Source organism: Mustelus asterias, unplaced genomic scaffold, assembly GCF_964213995.1.
Source record: "Mustelus asterias unplaced genomic scaffold, sMusAst1.hap1.1 HAP1_SCAFFOLD_696, whole genome shotgun sequence".
Classification (NCBI taxonomy): Eukaryota; Metazoa; Chordata; class Chondrichthyes; order Carcharhiniformes; family Triakidae; genus Mustelus; species Mustelus asterias.
The window spans coordinates 43,284-55,029 of record NW_027590645.1 but is presented as its reverse complement, the minus strand read 5'-3'; positions in this window follow the sequence as shown (position 1 = coordinate 55,029).

Sequence of the window (11,746 nt, the reverse complement as noted above, 5' to 3'; positions counted from 1 at the left end):
GCGCTGGTGCTCCCTCAGTGCGTGTGGGTTTTTAAAGCTCTTCTCACAGTCGGAGCATTTAAACTCTCTCTTGTCTTCGTGAACCTGCTGGTGTTTCAGCAGGTGGGATGAGAGAGTGAATCCTTTCCCACACACAGAACAGGTGAACGGCCTCTCCCCAGTGTGAAGTCGCTGGTGTCTCTGAAGGCAAATTAATTGAATGAATCGCTTCCCACAATTGGAGCAGGTGAATGGTCTCTCCCCGGTGTGTCTGCGTCGATGAGTTTCCAGCTCAGATGGGGATCTGAATCCCCTCCCACATTTCCATGGTTTCTCCCTGGCGTGAACGGTTCTTTTTGCTTCCATTTTCAAAGGCCGATGATATTCAAGTCCTGATGAATCGAGTGACTCTGGCAGATTGTGATGTGGTGATTGGTTTGACTTTCCTGCCTGCGAAACTTTCCAATACTCTGTGAAATTGATTCAAAACAGAAAAAAGGGAGTGAGAGAGAACCCACAAAAACACAAAGGCAGATTGTGAAATTGAGTTGAATGAATCTGGTAATTTGTGGGGCCGGCACGAGGAAAATATGACCATGAAAGCTGCTAAATTGTTATAAAAAAACCAACTGATTCACTAATATCCTTCAGGGAAGTGAACCTTTCACATAGTCTGGATCTCGAGAGAAGAGAGACAGAGAGCTGGGAGCAGAATGAGTGAAGGTGATGGATTGTATATATCTAAACCTCTGCCAGAACTTTGAGAGAATTTCCCCGACTCTCAGCCTCTGGCACCTCAAAGAGTCAGGTTGGCAAGTGTATGTGGACAGCATCAACTCCAAGTTCCCATTCAGGTCACACACCATCCTGACTTGTCTGACATCCAGCACTGGATTAACAAAAATTTCCTCTATTTAAATATTGGGAAGATGAAGACCCGACTACAAACTCTACTCCATACCCACTGACTCCATCCCTCTCCCTGACAACAGTCTGAGGCTGAACCAGACTCTTTGCAACAATCGAAAATTATTTCACTAAAATAAAAGCAAAAATTAAAATAAAAACAGAAGATGCTGCATAAACTCAGCAGGTCTGGCAGCATCTGTGGAGAAAGAAACAGAGTTAATGTTCTGAGTCCCTATAACTCTTCTTCAGAGCTGCCAGCTGAGTTTCTGACCATTTATCTCTGCCACCTCCAAGAATGAGTTTCTATCTCATAGAAACCCTACAGTGCCGAAGGAGGCCATTCCACCCATCAAGTCTGCACTGACAACAATCCCACCTCAGCCCATCCCCGTAACCCCACATATTTACCCCACTGATCCCTCTAACCTACGCACCCCAGGACACTAAAGGGCAATTTAGCATGGAAAATCAACCTAATCCACACCTCTGGACTGTGGGAGGAAACCGGAGCACCCGGGGGAAACCCATGCAGACACAGGGAGAACTTGCAAATTCCACACAGACAGTCACCCAAGTCGGGAACTGAACCCAGGTCCCTAGAGCTGTGAGGCAACAGCGCTAACCACTGTGCCACCTTAAATCTAATTCCCATCACTCGACTTGGTCCAAATACATGTCCTGAAACTCTCGTTCATTCATTTATAACCTCTAGACTTGACAATTTTTCACATCCTGACCAGCCTCCATTCAACCTGTGATAAACTTGAGTTTATCCAAATCTCTGCAATATCTCAATGACTCACTGACTTACACAGGCTCCTGTTTGAGCAGCAACTCAGTTCAAAATTCTCATCTTTCTTTTCAAATCCCTCCATGACATTGCTTTTCCCAATTTCCAGTCACACACACGTTTGAATCTTTTCCACAGACATACGTTCATTTAGGTTTTGATGAATATAGTGACTCTGTCAGATTTTGTTCTACTGACTCCATCTACATTTCCCACTGCCTCAGAAAAGCAGCCAGCATAATCAAGGCCCCCACGTACCTGGACATACTCTCTTCCATCTTCTTCTGTCAGGAAAAAGATACAAAAAGTCAGATCATGTACCAACTGACTCAAGAACAGCTTTTTCCCTGCTGCCATCAGATATTGAATGGGATATTAAGTTGATCTTTCTCTACACCGTTGCTACAACTGTAACACTACATTCTGCACCCTCTTCTTTCCTTCTCCCTATGTACTCTATGAACGGTATGTTTTGCTCATATAGCACAAGAAAAAATAGTTTCCACTGTATCCCAGTACATGTGACAATAATAAATCCAATTAAATCAAAATCATGCCATGTTGCGCATTGCCAGTTGCTGTTATCTGTTCCTCGATTTGAGGATGATGTCTACTCAGCGTTGAGAGTTTCTGCCACGGGTCTTCATGAGACTGAAATGAACCACAGATCTTTGGGCATACGGGGCAAGACCTCTGAATAGCACGGTAGCACAGTGCCAGGGACCCGGGTTCAATTCCTGGCTTGGGTCATTGTCTATGTGGAGATTACACGAGGTGTACAAAATTATGAAGGGTATAGATAGGGTGAACAGTGGGAAGCTTTTTCCCAGGTCGGAGGTGACGATCACGAGGGGTCACAGGCTCAAGGTGAGAGGGGCGAAGTATAACTCAGATATCAGAGGGACGTTTTTTACACAGAGGGTGGTGGGGGCCTGGAATGCGCTGCCAAGTAGGGTGGTGGAGGCAGGCACGCTGACATCGTTTAAGACTTACCTGGATAGTCACATGAGCAGCCTGGGAATGGAGGGACACAAACGATTGGTCTAGTTGGACCAAGGAGCGGCGCAGGCTTGGAGGGCCGAAGGGCCTGTTTCCTGTGCTGTACTGTTCTTTGTTCTCCCCGCATCTCCGTAGGTTTCCCCTGGGTGCTCCAGTTTCCTCCCACATTCTGAAAGACGTGCTGGTTAGGGTGCATTGACCTGAACAGGTGTCAGAGTGTGGCGACTAGGGGAATTTCACAGTAACTTCATTGCAGTGTTAATATAAGCCTTGCTTGTGACTAATGGATAAGCATTAAAATTTAAAATAGTTAGTGGGATCCGGAGAGCAGAATTTGCTTCCTTTCCTTGTTATGTTGCCACTTTGCCTGATCAATTAAACATCTGGCTCTGTGTAAAACAGGGTCAGATTACCCGGGGCAGAGGGTTGATGGACAAGTTGTCTCCATTCTGAACAATGGGGAACAAGCTCCTCCCACTCATTGACACCTTTGCCCCTTACAAAGATGGCGGAACGCATGAGCCCCCAATAAAGATGGCGGTCGTTAACCTGAGCCGAACACTGGACTTTGCGGCCCCGCTCGGCGCGAAACAGAAAGTCCTTTTTTGGAAGTTGGGCCTGAACAACATGTTTACAAACACACTTCACCCACCCGCCAGATCCACCGTCCCCGCGTTCCGCAATTTTCCTGGTACCGTTTGTGGATTCGAATAAAAACTGTCTGTCTGTCGCCATTACTGCGCTACTGCGCATGCTTAAGATCCCACCCCCTCATTCACTCCGATTGGTTGGAGGACCAGCCGCTCCTGCTCGGTCCTCCAGGCCCGCCCCCTTTTCCTATTGGCCCAGAGCTGCCGTCAATCAGTCCCCGGGCATTGTGACGTTGGGCATGCGCAGTGCGGCTCATGTCCAGGGACAGGCGCTTGTTTGTCTGATCGTCAGGCGGGGAGGAGGCGGATAAGCGGAGGCAGCGTTAGGGGCAGTGGGTGGGAGGGGAGGCTCCACACACCCAGTGGAGGCTTCAACACCCCCAATAAGGAACTAGCGGCACCGCCTCAACACCCAACACAACGGCAGCTGCAGCGCTTTCTCCCGGGGCCAGGCCCCAGTGGACAAATGTGGCTTCAGGAAGGAAATGCAGCAATGGGTTTGTGAATGAGAATCATCTTTCACTCACTTTACTGACCCTGGAGCAGGAGGAGAGAATGGGGGGGGGGGGGGGGGGGATTTCTAGCCTGCACTCACACTGATGGATTTTGGAACCTCCTTTGACAGGGAGTTCAAAGGGGAGGATTTACACTCAGAAAACCGAAATCTAACAAGACATCAAGATCTGAGAGAGTCACTTGATCAATCAGAACCTGGATATTACGGACCCTTGAGTGGAACCATTCAGCTCTGGGTCATTCCTATTCTCCATTGGGGTGCACTACACCAGTAATCCCGAGGACCAGAATAATGTTCCAGGGATAATGGTTAAAAACATACCAGGATAGCTGGTGGAATTTAAATTCAGTTAATAATCTGGAATTCAATACGAGTCTCAGTATTGGTAATTGTGAAGCCATTGTGATGAGTTGAGGGAAAGTGCGTGGAATTGGAATTTGCAGCTTTGGGAAATAAGAGAGAAATAAGTATTCCCCGCGAACTAGAATTATCTGTTCTGAATTTGTGTCCTGGACTGACCTGTATGAACTGGATTTACAGAGTTACAAGTAGAGAATTGACAGACAGGAAACTCAAATCAAGCTTCACTTCAAGATCTGACAATGACTCAATTCATCAGGATCTGAATACCATCGGCTTCTGAATGTGGAAGGAGAAATGTTTGTGTGTTCTGTCTGTGGGGGAAAAAATCAAACATCAGTGTAACTGGAAAAGCACCAAGCTGCCCCCGCCACACACACACACACACACACACACAGAGTGTTCCAGTGCAGGGACTGTGGGAAAGAATTCAATTACCCATTGTGTGGAAATTCATCGACGCACTCACACTGGGGAAAGACTGTTCACCTGCACCATGTGTGGGATGGGATTTTCTCATTTATCCAATCTGTAGACACTAGCGTCGTCACACCGATGTGAGATCTTTAAATTTTATAACTCTGAGAATAGCTTTGAAAGCAACAATATTCTGCAGGAACACCAGCGCACTCATGCTGGAGTGAAGCCATTCACTTGCCCAATGTGTGGGAAGAGATTCATTCATTAACCAGTGAGTTCTCATTGGTGAGAGACCATTCACGTGCCCTGTACATGGGAAAGGGTGTACTCAGTCATCTCATGTTTAAAGTTTATCTATTCGTCACAAGTAAGGCTTACATTAACATTGCAATGGAGTTACTGTGAAATCTGAGACACTAGTTAGATCACGGGTGACTGTAGATATTTTACTGGGGATTAGAAGGAAAGGATTTGCAGACAGGAAATTATCTGCTGATTTTACAGTCACTTAATTCATCAGGACTTGAATTTGAATGTGGAAGGAGAGATGTTTGTTCTGTTCGTTGGAAAAGATTTCAAACATCAGTGTGACTGGAAAAGTACCAGACACACACACACACCCGAGTGAGAGTGTTCCAGTGAACTGACTGTGGAAAGAGTTTTAACCATTTACACAGCCTGAAAAAACATCACATCATTCACAGCGAGGAGAAACCATACACGTGTTCTGTGTGTGGACGAGGCTTCAACTGATTATCCAACCTGGAGAGACACAAGGACACCTGCATCATGGAGAAACAGTTGAAATGTGGGGACTGTGGAAAGGGATTCAGTTACCCTTCTGAACTGGAAACTCATCAACGCAGTCACACTGGGGAGAGGCCGTTCACTTGTTCTGAATGTGGGAAGGGATTCACTCGACTAACCCACCTCACTGCACACCAACTTGTTCACACTGACATGAGACCTTTTAAATGTTCTGACTGTGAGAAGAGTTTTAAAACCAAATACAATCTTTTGGCACACCATCGAGTTCACACTGGGGAGAGATGGTTCGCCTGTGCTGAGTGCGGGAAGGGATTCACTCAGTTATCCAGCCTGCAGGCACACCGGCGAATTCACACTGGAGAGAAACCATTCATGTGCACTGAGTGTGGGAAGAGATTCACTCAGTTATCCCACCTTCTGACACACCGGCGAGTTCACACTGGAGAGAAACCATTCACCTGTCCTGAGTGCGGGACGGCATTCGCTCAGTTATGCAAAATGTTGGATCACCAGCGAGTTCACACTGGGGAGAGACCATTCACCTGCTCTGTGTGTGGGAAGGGATTCACTCAGTCATCCACCTTGCTGAGACACAAGCACATTCACACTGGTGTGAGACCATTCACCTGCTCCGAGTGTGGGAAGGGATTCACCCAGTCTGCCCAACTCACTTCACACCAACGTGTTCACTCTGACACGAGACCTTTTAAATGTTCAGACTGTGAGAAGAGCTTCAAAGGCAAAATGGATCTGCTGATTCACCAGCGAGTTCACACTGGAGAGAGACCGTTTATCTGCTGTGTGTGTGGGAAGCGATTCACTCAGCATTCCCTCCGGCTGAAACACCAGCACAGTCACACCAGGGAGACGTTATTCATCTGCTCAGTGTGTGGGAAAGGATTCACCCGTGCGAACACCCTGCAGAAACACCAGCGAGTTCACAAATGATTACAGGTGTTGGTTTCTGCTGTTATTGCTGCTGTTAATCACAAGACTGAACCATGCTCATTCTGACAGTTAGAGGTTGTTTCGGTTGAAGTTGAAGTTAATAATCCTTGTAACTACACTGGAGTTTAAGATTCTGGGTATAGATTAAATCAACTTTGTGTCAATCACACATGTTTGCGTCCTTGATTTCTCGAGGGTAAGAGGAGACTGATTGATGTCCTGTTACCGACTGTTCCATTGTTGGGTCTTTTCTGATACGTTTTGGAAGATGTGGCAAACGAAAGAGTAAGGAATGAGAGAAAGGTAAGAATTTGGGAAATGATAAACAGACTGTGACAGGAAGATAATGAAAGAGCAAATTATAGATTACATCAGTAGATGTGGTTAGACGCTACAAAAATATTAAAGGGACAAAACTAAAGGCTCTGCATCTAAACACACGTAGCTTTTGAAACACAACTGATGAACTGACAGCAGCACAAATATAAGGAAAGAATTATGAGTTGATCGCCATTAGAGAGACATAGAGTGGGGCCTGAATTTGTTCCTATTCATTCATGGGATGTAGGTGTCACTGGCTCACCCAGCATTTATTGACCACCGGTAATTGCCCCTGAGAAGTCAGTGGTGAGCTAAACATGTGTATGTGACATTCAGGAGGGACAGGAGTCTGGGAAACGGTGGAAGGATGTCTCTGTTGATTATTGGCAGTATTAGCACATTAGGGAGGGATGACCTAAGTTCAGGAAACCAGGATGTTTGGAGTGGTTTGGTTTGAGATGAGGAAATGGTAAAGGCAAAATTCACTTGTGGGAGTGAGTGATGGACAGGCTTTCTAATTGTAACGACACGGTAGGACAGAGTACAAAGGAAAAGGTAATGGCAGTTTGTGGTAAAGCTACGGCAATAATCAAGAGGGATTTTAATCTATTTATAAACTGGGAAAGTCAGCTGGACGAAGGTCATGTAGATGAGTTCATAGAATGTTTTGGGGATAGTTTCTGGGAAGAGTACGTTTGAAAGCAGGCTTCACTCGCACTGGTATTATACAACAAGACTGGATTAATTGATGACTTCACAGTGAAAGCATCTCTAAGTATCAGTGATCTGAATATAAATTGCTGGCTATGGGCCAAGTGCTGGTAGATGTGATTAGATGGGAGTTCAGGTGTTTCTCGTGTGTTGGTGCAGACTCGATGGGCTGAAGGGCCTCTTCTGCACTCTATGATTCTATGAATATATTGGAGATGAGGTAATGCTGCTTAAAGAGTTAAAGGTCTGTTTCAAGAACCATCTTGTGTTTACAAGTTGAGCTCTATTCGTGGAGATACTGAGTGCCCCTGGGGCAGGATTTTGGGAAGTTACTGTTAGTTCAGGAACCTCAGGAACATTCACACTTTTACCTGGGGTGATCCCCCAATTGAGGTGGCAAAACTTCCTCATGTATTTCACAGGTAAATCTTTTTCTTTTAAATAAACATTGTTATTATTTGCCATTTCAGAGTCCTGTCTTGCCTGATGGTAAACTCTCTTTTGAACTGAAGTGTTTCAGAGTCAGTCTGGAACTGAGTAATTAGGCTCAAGCAACCAAGTTAAACTGAATCTAAATTTTAATTGTCTGCCCGTTTAAGATTGACAGAGAATCTCGAGATGATGCAAGAAAGATTCACAAGAATGATACCAGAACTGAGAGTGCTTTTAAGTTAATGGAGAGACTAAACAGGTTGGGAATGTTTTCGTAGAATCATAGAATCCCAACAGTGCAGAAGGAGGCCCATTGAGTCTGCGCCGACTCTCCGACAATGCATCTACCTCATGCCCTATCCCCATAGCTTCATGTATTCACCCTGCTAATACCCCTAATCTACACATTTTTGGACACTAAGGGGCAATTCACCATGACCAATTCAACTAACCTACACATCTTTGGACTGTGGGAGGAAATTAGAGACCTGGAGGAAACCCACACAGACAAGGGGCAAATGTGCATATCCCACCGTCACCCAAGGCCTGGGGTTCCTGGTGCTGTGAGGCAGCAATGCTAGCCACTGTCCCACCATGCCATCCTATTCTCTGGAAAAGCCAAGGCTGAGTGCTGACCTGATAGAGATTATGAATGTATATGGCAGGATTGAAGTTATCAAGTAATCAAGTACAGGATACAAAATCAGAACTGAAAATTCTGGTTATCATTAGGCATGTTTGTCCCATTCAAACTATAAATCTCTGTCCTCTCACACCCACCTTCCTCCCCATTGATTGTTCCACTAATTCATCCTTTTCTCCTCCTGCTTTCCTTTTCAATTCCCTGCTGCAATTAGACTTTTGAATGGACCTAACATATATTAAATTAATCTTTCTCAACACCCTAGCTATGACTGTAGCACTACATTCTGCACCTTCTCCTTTCCTTCTCCCCATGTACTCTACGAACGATATGTTTTGTCTTTATAGTGTGCAAGAAGCAATACTTTTCATTGTATCCCAATACATGTGACAATAATAAATCAAATCAATTCTTCTCCACTTTATGTGCTAACTCTCGGTTTCAATTTCAGACTACCTCTTGCCCTCCCTAGTGTCTCACCCCAAAATTTCAATCTTTATGCCTGAAGGTGAACTGCTTTGCTAATGGGGCATCAATATATAATCTAGTGACTACCCACATGTGCTTTGTTTCTGGGTGCAGTCACTCCCGCCTCCACCTTTCATCCCAGTCCCAGGAGTTTGGAGACTGGGCTCCAGAGGAGTAATGGCGGCCGGATGCCCCACAATGCCTCGCGCTGGGGAAATCGCTCAGTAGCCCGGGCTCGAATCTGCGCATGTCCAAGGGAAAGGGGAATCTGCGCATGTGCGGAAATGTTTCTGAACCCTGCTTGAGGTGTTGACCAATGGAAATTCTTGGAAGACCGGAAGGACTCTGGTCCTCCAGCCAATCAGAGCGCGGTCTTTGTGACAATGCAGGTTGAGCTTCAGACGGAATCAAACTCCCTCCAAAGAGGCCAACATCTGTGAGTCAAACACTTTCTTTTCTCCCCCTTTCCATTTCTTTTCTCATTCTGGGGGAAATTGGGGACTTGCAGCAACTGAAGGGTAAGGAAGTGAATCCAGGGAGGCTGCAGACTCTGGAAAGGTTGGCCCAGGTCTCTCGCTCTCTCTGAAAGACATTGACATCCTTTGCTCCCTCAGCTTGATACATTGATTTGTCTGGCTAAAAGGATGGTCTCGTTCCTAATGTTCACAATTAAAGGGCTGGTTTCTTCAGGAGATAGTTGACATTTAAGTGGAATATAGTAAGGTTTGGCATTTTTGGATATGTTTGGTGTAATCTGGTGTAAATTTATGATTCTTTGTGGGACAGTAATTTTATATAGCTCAGTGTTATGTCTAGTTTTGTTGTTAGGTACATATTAGATATATTATTTATGGTTCTGTGATAAATTTCATTTATTGTTATTTCAAATTTGTAATATAGCACTGTGGTGACATACATTTCCAGACATTGATTAATTACAGCACAGAAGATGTTCATTCGAGTCCGTGCTGACTCTCTGTCGAGCAATCCAGCCAGTCCCATTCTCCCGCTGTACCCTTGTATCTCTGCAAGATTATTTCCTTCAGTTGTCCATCCAGTTGAGCTTGAAATCTTGGATCATCTCTAATTCCAGCATTCTCATAAGCAGCGAGTTTGTGTTTGTGAACACTCAGCACCTTAATGAAGTTCTTACTGACATGGTCATGAAGCTCTGAGCAAGTAATACAGCAGTGTTTATTCAACACATGTTTTCCTCCAGAATCTGTTCCTATGGGTTGTGTTTGTATTGAGTCTGGCAGTCTGCATCAAGGTTTTCAGGTCTCCAGGTCAGGAAGCAGTGAGTAGGGGTCGGCCACTCAGCATCAATCAGCACCTTCAGGAGAATTGTGAGGGTGTATATTAGATACAGCAAAGTGAGAGCAGAGGGAATATGTGAGATTGAGGTTTACAACTTTTGGTGAACAAAATAGGAATGAATGTTCAACTGAAACTAGAATCGTGTGTTCTGAATTTCTCTGCTGTACTGACAGTGCTGACTTTTCTAAATTCCTTTTACAGGTTTTGAGAAGGAGAAGATTTGCGATAGAAATCTGAAACCAAACGTCACACCGAGACCTGACACATTCACTCGATTCAAAAGGACCTGAATATCATCGCTCTTTCAGTCTCGAATTGAGTTGAAGTATGTACAGATGGAGGGCATTGATTGGATCATTATATGAGTGTGTATGAAAAAAGCGTGTATAAAGAAATGGTGTTCTGTCTGCGTCAAAAGGTTTAAATATGTGACTGGAAAAGCATCGAGACACACATATGAGTGAGAGTGTACCAGCGAATTGACTGTGGAAAGACCATTAACCAATTACACACCCTGAAAGAAATATCACACCATTCGGAGTGAGGAGAAACCATACTCGCTTTGTGTGTGTGGACAAGGCTTCAATTGATCATCAAACCTGGAGAGACACAAGGACACCCGCACCATGGAGAAACCGTGGAAATCTGGGGACTGTGGGAAAGGATTCAAAGCTCCATCTCAACTGGAAATTCACCGACACATCCACACTGGGAAAAGACCTTTTATCTGCTTTGAGTGTGGGAAGAGATTCACTCAGTCATCGCACCTGCAGACACACAAGCGAGTTCATAGTGTGGAGAGACCATTCACCTGCACTGAGTGTGGGAAGGGATTCAAGGATTCATCTACCCTGCGGACACACCAGCGAGTTCACACCAGGGAGAGACCATTCACCTGTGCTGAGTGTGGGAAAGGATTCACTCAGTTATCCAACTTGCTGACACACCAGCGAATCCACACTGGAGAGAGACCATTCATCTGCTCTGAGTGTGGGAAAGCGTTCACTGAGTCATCCTGTCTGCTGACACATCAACGCAGTCACACCAGGAAGAGGCTGTTCACCTGCGCTGAGTGTGGGAAGGGATTCACTCGGTCACCGCATCTGCTGACACACCAGCGGGTTCACACTGGGGAGAGGCCATTCACTTGCTCCGTATGTGGGAAGGGATTCACTCAGTCATCCAACCTGCAGACACACCAGCGAGTTCACAGCAGGAAGAACCCATTCACCTGCTCCAAGAGAAGGATTCATTGAGTCATCCAGTCTGCTAAAACACCAATGTGGTCGCACTGGGGAAAGACCTTTGATGTGTTTTGTTTCTGAGAAGAGATTCACTGATTCATCCAACCTGCTGAGACACCAGCAAGTCCACATCGAGGAGAGGCCATTCCCCTGCTCTGAGTTTAGGGAACGTCATCAGTCATCCAACTTGCTGACACACCAACAAGTTCACACCGATTAGAGACCTTTTCTTTTTAATCACAGAATTCCTACAGTGCAGAAGGAGGTGAC